Source organism: Malus sylvestris, chromosome 16 (genome assembly GCF_916048215.2).
Source record: "Malus sylvestris chromosome 16, drMalSylv7.2, whole genome shotgun sequence".
Taxonomy (NCBI): domain Eukaryota; kingdom Viridiplantae; phylum Streptophyta; class Magnoliopsida; order Rosales; family Rosaceae; genus Malus; species Malus sylvestris.
Genome location: NC_062275.1, coordinates 23,210,908 through 23,220,244, shown reverse-complemented (window position 1 = coordinate 23,220,244; position 9,337 = coordinate 23,210,908). Strand labels below are relative to the sequence as shown.

Here is a 9,337-nt window from a genome sequence, read left to right as displayed (position 1 = left end):
GATACCAGTTACGTACGTTATAATACATTTTATTTTTTATTTTGTTTCTTATTTGGTTTTTTTTTTTGGTCATTATTTGTATAATCTATATTACATCAGGCTAACTAATTTCTTTTTCTTTCATTCTTAGGCCTTTGAGTCTTTATTTATCCTTTATTTTTTTTATAAAGGATTATTTATCCTATTATATATTCCAAATTATGCAACAAAACTCAATGTGGTTCATATTGGTGTCGAGCTAAAGCATAGTTTCCATCTCTTTCGGTTCTGAAATTGTACAGAAAAAAATTTAGTTAGTACACTACTTTGGTATATTCCACTCTCTTACAAATGGAATATAAATGGATGTCTATTTCGACATACTGTCCATTGAACCTAATAGCTAGGTGGTTTAGGGAACCTATGCATGCACAATGTTCATCAACGCACACCCACACATCAAAACCCTAAATAACTGAATAAAACAGAAATTGGGGTTCAATAACAAACCAAATCAGATACATAAATCCGGTCGAATTGAATAATAATTGTGAAAAAATATCATGACAAACAAAAACCATGTCAAATAAGCTTTCCGTAAGCATATGAGATCAGTATATTCAATCCAAATCCAAGAACAAAACCAAAACGCCTTATTCATACTGCAGCGCCTTACCATGGTTTCGAGATTGACAAAGAGTGATGTACGCAGATGCTTGACGTTTAACATTTCTAACAGTTCATATCTTCAAAGTAATTCCAAATTGTAACGTTTGCAGTGGAGCCGAATTTGTTGCTCTCAGTAAAGGCAGTCACTCACTCATTCAAAAGGGGAAGACTCCTGTTTCTAAACAGTGGCAATTGGGCTAAAATATGAGAACAATACCTAGATGTCTATGTGGCAGCTAGGTTTATGACGTTGGACCGGACCGTAACCTTTTAATTTGTTGTGGTTGGACTAGACCCTATGTACGGTTAAACAAATGGATCGACAATGAAATGCCCCCTTTTTTTTATTTATCAAACTTAACATGAATATAATACGCTCTCCTCATTCATGTAATTTAACTTGAGATTTCTCATTTGTAAATGATGAAAATTATCACTAAACCGTAGTACTAGTTAGTAAGATAAGATAATAAGACCACCATTACCATATACCATTACATATAAAAAAAAACTATGCATGAAAACACCGGCCAATACAATACCTACACGCATTAAACCATACCTTGGAACTAATCACAATGCATAAATGAACTCTTTCTTAATTTTATTTTTTTTTTGGTCAAAATGCATGAATAAACTCTAATCAACCCATGTCAATGCATGAACGAAGCCTTGGAAGTCCAAATACCGACACATAATGAGGGACCTCCAACACAAAACAGTTACCATCTCAATTGGTTTATCTCACCCAGCTTTTTCTATTTAAAGGAAACTAAAGCATGAAATTATATCAAGCACCATCTGATCAACCATCTTCATCAAGGTTCTGAAAAATACCAACATGAACATCGTAGCAGTCTTTTTCCTTCTTCTGCTCACATTGTCCATCTGCAGCTCAATGGCTGATTATCGGGTAACCGTTTTTAATGACTTGGCTCGAAACACCAACCTGAATGTTCATTGTCAAGCTGCAGGCATAGATCCGAGCACTCATTCGATCCCATTTTTGAATGACTTCAGCTGGACCGTCAACATTAACACTACTGCTGTTTTATCTTGTGATATGAGTTGGGGTATCGTAAAGGGGCATTTCGACATCTTCAATGCTAAAAGAGATGCCACTAGATGTGCTAGAAACTGGTGCGCTTGGCGTGTGAAACAGGATGGCTTGTATCTATTCATCGAGGTGCATAAGAGGTTGGACACTACTAGAAAATCTTATTTTGCCGACAAATTCTAAGCCGACAGAGTAAAATTTTATCGGCACAAGAGTCCTCTACCGACTAAAATTTTAATTTGTCGACTAAATATTCAAGCCAAAACCAATTTATAGCATTAATTTTAGCCGAGAAAATTCGACTGTTAACCGACCATCATTTTGTCGGCATAAATGCAATGTCCCGACTAGTTTAATTTTGACGGGTAAACTGTCCTTCCCTGCTATCTTAGAATACTAGACGACGATTTCGGGGCAACAAAAAATATTTCCTCGGCTGAGGGTAAAACTATTAACCAAAAATGAGGCGCGGAATAAAAGCGCGGTTTCAAATTGGAAGAGCGGTTTCAAAATAGAAGCGCGGAGTTAGAAAAAAAGAAAGAAAAGAATTAAGCATTTTAGTCAAACACGAAGCTGTTGTCTCTCCGTCCCACTCCTTCTCCCTTTCCCTCTCCCTCGTCGCTGCAAATACACAGATCGAAACCGGCGTCAAATTCAAAGCCCTCGAAAAGGTTTTTTTTTCTTTCCCTTCTAATTGTCCTCTTCAATTCTAGTTCTGGTGCATAAACCCATCAGTTGTCTCTGTAATTCTCTTAAGGTTTTCAATTTTCTTTTTCGATTTGTTTTGTCAAAATTGAATTGGAATTTGTGGGCTTGAATTTGTATTAGGTTGCGAGCCTATTGTGTGTTATGTTTATTAGGGTGGATAAAAAAAAACCATCAAAGCTGCCAAGAACTCGAAGGTCAGTGATCTCTTTAAGTGATTATCTTCCTTCTCCTCTCTAATTCTATGTCTGCCATTTCAATTTGTAGAATTTAATATAGGGTTTTAAGTTGGAAAATTTAATTTAACCTTTTAAGTTGCAGGGCTTGGTGTATACGACAATTTGGATTATTAATTTTGATTGCTGATCCACTTCCTAATCCCCACATGTTATTTGTGACTCGACCGAACACAGAGGGGCGAATGTTTTGTGGAAGGGATTGAGGAACAGGGCGAAGGTTTTGGAATCTGCACTAGATGATGCTGATAGTAAAGATTCGTGTAATGCCACATCTCAATTCTTTTGTTCCAAGTAATGTTGTAATATATAACTTTTCAATTGTGGCTTCCTGTTATCTATGATTGGTTGTGATGTTAATGTTAAATTACATTCTTTTTGGTGTTCTAGCTATGTTGATCGTGGTTTCTGGTTTTGATTGTGACCAAAATTTTGTTGTGGTTGAGTCTTAGTTTACTATGTAACACGCAGGATCCGACATTGAAAAATGGTGCAAGGCAAGTGATGTAGAGAAGACGAGAGCTGCAACTGCAGTTAATAACATCTTGTCCGGAGTTAATGGCCATATTAGTTTGTGGGAAGAGATCCAGCTTATCAGGGGTAGGCCTTCTCAGTTCAGCCTTAATTTTATCTCTTACAATCTTACTGATGATTGTACTTTTTGTTTGCTTTGATATGGTTGTGTTGCCTTGCAGAACTGATCTGCACTTACCAGACATGCCTTTAGTTTATGCAAGTGATGCCTTCTTCAAATTGACAGGTAACATGTACAATGTTAGCTATTTGCCAGGATCTCTCTAAACCATTCTAAACTCCATGTTGTTTGCAAATCTTTTGAATAATCCAACATATGTAGTTGTTGCACAACTCATATGTAGATGTGGTAACATGTGCAAGTCTATATTAACTTAGTCTTCTCTTCATCGAAATTATAATAATAATACTATTAAATTAGTCTTGTTATTTTTATTCCAGGTGCGCCTGATTGAAGTTAATGTAGTTGCACTTGCTTATGAGGCTGGTGATGGTGAATTTTATCTCAAGTATATCGTATAAATTATCCCTCTGTTATGTTTTCTCATCGGTTCCTAACTTGTGTTACTCTCCCATTCAGCTGATGACAAGAATATATTGTATATTTTGTCCCTCTATTGTGCACAACACACTGAGCAAGGAGCTTTGCACAGGTAAGTTTGATTGTGCTAGGAATATATTGTATGTTTTGCTTTCTCTGCCTTGTGTTTATTCCAAGTACATGGACGAATAGTTTCATTATGTCTATCCTAGACATGAGCAAGGAGCATTGTGTAAGCAATTTTGATTCCCCAATAAGTTACAATTGTCGTCATTAATACAATTTGATCAAGTTGTGAGAAATTTTTTATGTTTGAGGATTTTCTTTGTATTCTTGAGGGCTACTAATTAATCCCAGAGTTGAATATCTTTTAATTATTATTGCGTAACATATTGTACCTTCTTTCATTCATTTTTATTTGCATCTTATTAAGGGATTAAAGAGTACCTCTCAAATGGCAGGTGGTCTGAGATGTTGATTGCAAGGTTTGAAATATCTTTTACTATATGCTTGATTACATGAGTACATGCTTTATCATCCAAGATGCAAGTGAAATTCAAGTCTAACTATATGCTTGATTACGGGATTACATGCTTTCTTGTTGACAAATTGGTTAAGTTTTCATTGTTTAGTGTAACTATGGTGTTAATTGCAGCCTATCCCCATTTTCTAATAGATTGTTATGTTAAAGTATCTTCAATTGAATGTATCTTTTTCATGATGTTGTGTGAATCAGTGCAGCTCCATAATGTTATTACTTATAGAAAGATTCCTAGCTACAATTTGATTGTTTCTGTTTTAAGGATGCTCTTTCTTATGTTGTCATACATAATAATTACGATTTTGTATTATTTTTGCAGGATATTATTGCGAAGCTACTGCTAAACCGATATTGAGGAATGGGAGTAGAATAGGATTATTGTATAATATAATACTTTGTATAACCATTGTACATATACATATTACTAATCAAAGCAGCATTATTAGAAATTATTTTGTGTTTTCAAGCTTTTTTTTTTAATGAATTAAAATTCTTTCCCGACAAAGCTAATTTTGTCGGTAGAGTAAGGCAGTGCCGACAAAATATCTTTTCCGACGAACATATCTTGTTGGCAAAACGGTGCATTTTTAGGCTTAAAAATCCTTTTCCGACAGAATTTTTTGTTGGAGTTTAAGAATGCCGGCAAAATATATTTTGTCGGGAAAGAACCACTTCATAGCCGACGAAATGTTGAATTTTGTCGGCTAGAGTCTTGCACGACATGCTTTGCGTGACAAAATGGCCGACAAATTTTTTCATCGTGAAAGAGTCTTTACCGACAAATTTTGACTTTTGCCAACAAATTCATTTTATCGGTAAAGTCAAAATTTCTAGTAGTGGGAGTTGCAGTTTACGTGGCCACATTGAGAAATAATTAAAGTTGAGAAATAAAGATGACCTTCTGATTTTGTTATTTATCCATGTTTCATGATGTTAATGATTTCTTTCGTGGAGGTCATCACATTTTTTTTTTTTTTTGGAAGGAGGTCATCACATATATTTGCTTTGAGATCTAGAAAATCTTTTGGTCAAAACACTTTATGTTCCTTGTTCGTACATTGTGCTTTCTATGTTACGGACATTCATATATATATTCCTTTAGGCTATCTCACATGCATTTCAGAGCAATTCCACCGTGGGAAAGGCCCCCCAGGCTATTCACTATGATATCCACCCAGTGGACAGTAATTTCCCTTAATGAAAAGTGACAACCTTTTGCATCTTCACCCATGCACTGAATAGCCCTGACAATTGACAATAAAATATTACAATTTTTTTAATTATAAAATAATACAAAATAATTTTATTTGTAATTTCGGATAAGATTTTTTAGTCATTCTCATTGCGCCACGTGTAATTTCGGACAATTATTTGTGATGGATTTCCGATAAGATTTTTAACCAATCACGTTGTGCCACGTGTCACAATCTATTTACAATCTTTAAGGATAGATTTCAGTCAGATTTTTAACAAATGATGGCATGCCACGTGACATTATCTACAACCTAATCCTTTTTGAATCCTTCATATAATCCACCATCCATCCCTCACAAATCTCACACCGATTTTCTCAAGATCTCTATCATTATTCATAGTTTCTGCTTCCTTTTTCACCAAAATCAAAATCTGTATCATTATAGTTTCTTCTTCCTTCTTACAATATCTTCTTCTTCCTCAAAGATGATGTGGGAAATCGATCAGCAAGAGGAATAATTGTTTAACCAATCAGAAGGAATGTTCAATCTCAAGTGGCTCAAAATGAGATGGAAGATGATGAGGAGCATAAAAGGAGAGATGATGAAGCAAGAATGGCTAGAACCTCACATTCCCGTTGGGTCATCCAAGTTGTGGCTCAGATCTGCAGGCCCAGCCGTTCTGTAAACCTTGATAGAAGCATGAAACGACGAGGTACGAAACTCTTGGACGATTATTTTGTCCATAACAGTGCATTCCCTTATACGTACTTTAGACGTCGTTTTAGATTGGAACGACATTTGTTCAACAAAATCATGATTGTTGTTTGCAATGATTCTTACTTTGTGCAAAAGAAAGATGTTTTTGGTGCTCTGGTTTCCTTCATGGGGAAAAAATTACTGCTGCCTTGCGGATGTTTGCATATGGAGCATCTGCAGACCAAATGGATGAGATAGTGAGGATAGGGAAATCAACCATTCTTTAGTCCTTGATGAGGTTTTGCGGAGCAATCGAATCTATCTACATCGCAAAGTACCTTCGGAAACGTATTGACATGGACTTGCAAAGGCTTTAGAAGAAGGGCGAGATGTGAGGTTTTCCTGGGATGATTGGAAGCATCAACTGTATACACTGGACCTGGAAAAACTATCCAAGTGCATGGCAAGGCGCTTATGGGGATAGAAAATGAGCAAAAAGTATCATTTTGGAGGCGGTGGCATCTTTTGATACATGGATTTGGCACACATTTTTCAAGGTTCCGGGAGCTCAAAATGATCTCAATGTCCTTACCCAATCCCCAGTGTTCAACGATGTCCTACAAGGAAAGGCACCAAAAGTCATGTACTGGGTCAACAGACATAAGTATGACGGGCCATACTACCTAGCAAACAACATTTACCCAAGGTGGTCATCGTTTGTCAAACAAGTGCCACGTCTACGAAGTGCAAAGGAAAAACACTTTGCAAGCTGTCAAGAGGGGTACAGGAAGGATGTGTAGCATTGTTTTGGTATCCTCCAAGCTCGATGGACAATTGTCAGGGGTGCTGCCATAATGCTTGATGTAGAGTCGCTTCGATCCATCATGATGACGTGCATCATTCTTCATAACATGATTGTGGAAGATGAGTACAATTATGATGTCGTTGATGAATATGAACCAGGCGCGATGAACAATTCCATAACACAAATATATTGTGCTCATGACCCCACCAAAGAACCCATGCAACGCGAGCTATTAGAAAGGGATGGATGTTACAATGAAAGACTCATTCAACGATACACTGCACTTCAAAGGCCATATATGCACAATGCCCGACAAATTGACTTGATAGAACACCAGTGGGAATTGAAACAAGCTTAAGATACTTAAGTTCATTTAGTGTGTTTGTTTTTATTTGGTGTGTTTATTTAATTTTATTTGGTGTGTTTATGTCATTTGAATAAAGATTCTCTTAGTATAAATAAATTTACCCTCACTGTAAATAAAGTACTAAATTCAATAAATTGGAAACAACATAAAGTACTCTATTTAATAAATAATAAATTACAACCCAAAGTGATTGGAAAATTATGGGTGCCGATTACAAAACTATTCATCATCATTTAACCAATTTGTGGTGCTAGGATGATCTTCTCTTGTGGTGCTATGATGATCTTCTCTAGTCGTGCTAGGACCATCTCCTCTTGCCCTCGCTTCTCTGGCACGCCTCCTTCGCACCACGTCCGCTTTCTCCGACTTCCAAAAATATTTAGAATTTGGAGACTTCCCTTCTAAGGGCGTGTTCATAATGTCACGATCTTGTTGAGCTATTCTTTCTTCTCTAACCCGTGCCCTTTCTTCCTCGTAATCGGATCATGAGTAACTTCAACCCAGCTAGTACACAATGCAACATCTTCAAAAAGCGTCCAATTTGTACCTGCATCAGTAGTCATTTTGTTGGAAAAAAAAATTGAATTGAAACTTTGAGAGAAAGATAGGAATGTGGTTGAAAGTAGTTGAGAAAATATGAAATTGTGGTGTAAGGTAGAAGATAATGAGAAGGTATTTATAGAAAAGTAAAATCATTTTTTTTTTTAATTTTTCATATTTTTTTTTTGGATTTTTTTTAATTTTTTACATTTTTTAAAATTTTTATTCACTTAATTAACGTGGACCGTTGATCTCAGATCCAACGGCTGAAATTAAATGACGTTTTTGAATTTTTTTTACCGTTGGAAATCCAAAAGTCCATAAAATATAACCGTTGAAATCCAACGGACATGGGGAAGCCACATGGCCTCCCTAACGGTAACATCGCAGAAAAAGAGCTGCGGGCCCCAGCCCTGATTTTGTGTCCGAAGACACACGCCCACCTTCGTTTGAAGTGCACGTGCCTGACGCTTGTGTCAGGTCGCCTTCGGGCTGGTAATCCCTGTTGGGCCTGTCCCTTGGTCTGGCATACGCTTGAAGGATTTATTTTGAAAAACATGTTCATTTGAGCAACATCATATAGCATGCAATTAACAATTAAAGGCGGAATCATGCTTGCATGCACTCAAAAACAAAACATTACCATGAAATTCAAAGCCTAGTAGATTGGTGAACCAATAATCAACTCAAAACAAAGTGAGTTGAAATTATTACCTTTGTAGATTCCTCTTTGCATAAGCAAAGGCTAATCACCCAAAGAGATAGGGCCTTCATTCCTTGCTTCTTAGATCCATGGATTTGGATGGAAGAATAGGTTCTCCAAGTTCCCAAAATTGAGAACCTCTAAGTCTCTTCACCAAGGTTAGATTGTAGAAGAAATGAGTGACCTTGGAGTAGTAGGATTGCTAGATGTACCCTCCAAGGTGTTGGCCTTTTTAGAGAGAAAATGGAGAGACAATTCTTACCAATTTTCCCCCAAAATAAACCCTTTTAACACTTAATGAATATTTAGTTATAAAGTCATTTATATAGTCACTTCTTTAAGTGACCTAAATAACCAAAACCCTAATTCATCACACTATGGCCGGCCATTTAGGGGATTTTGGGCTTTTGGGCTTTAATGAATCTTCATTCATTAAATTGTCATACAACTTAAGTTAATGGGCTTGACGTTCGAAGCCCATTGGGCCTTAAGGTCCAAAACTATCCCGAAGTCTTTAACGAACTTATTCGTTTGATTAATTAACATATTAATTAATCCTTGCCATAAATAAATGATTAAACCATTTAATCATTCGTACTCATTTCCGTTTAATCTTCAATCTCCACCTTTTATGGTGTGCGATCCATTAGGTTCCTTTTAGCGAGGTAGTGGGCGATTAAAACCATTTTACATCGATTGTGAATTGAAACTATTTTCAATTCTCCCTTTAGTGATTACACACGTTTAGGGCTTCCACAAACCATGAGT

The 9,337-nt window shown here is 36.4% G+C and overlaps 1 long non-coding RNA gene across 1 annotated transcript; it reads left to right on the top strand.

Moving 5' to 3' along the window:
• The first annotated feature begins 2,531 nt into the window (after positions 1-2,531).
• Positions 2,532-3,815, top strand: LOC126606989 (uncharacterized). Its single transcript, XR_007617455.1, has 3 exons — positions 2,532-2,607; positions 2,732-2,909; positions 3,118-3,815. It is a non-coding gene; the product is annotated as an uncharacterized LOC126606989 (long non-coding RNA).
• Positions 3,816-9,337: the final 5,522 nt, after the last annotated feature.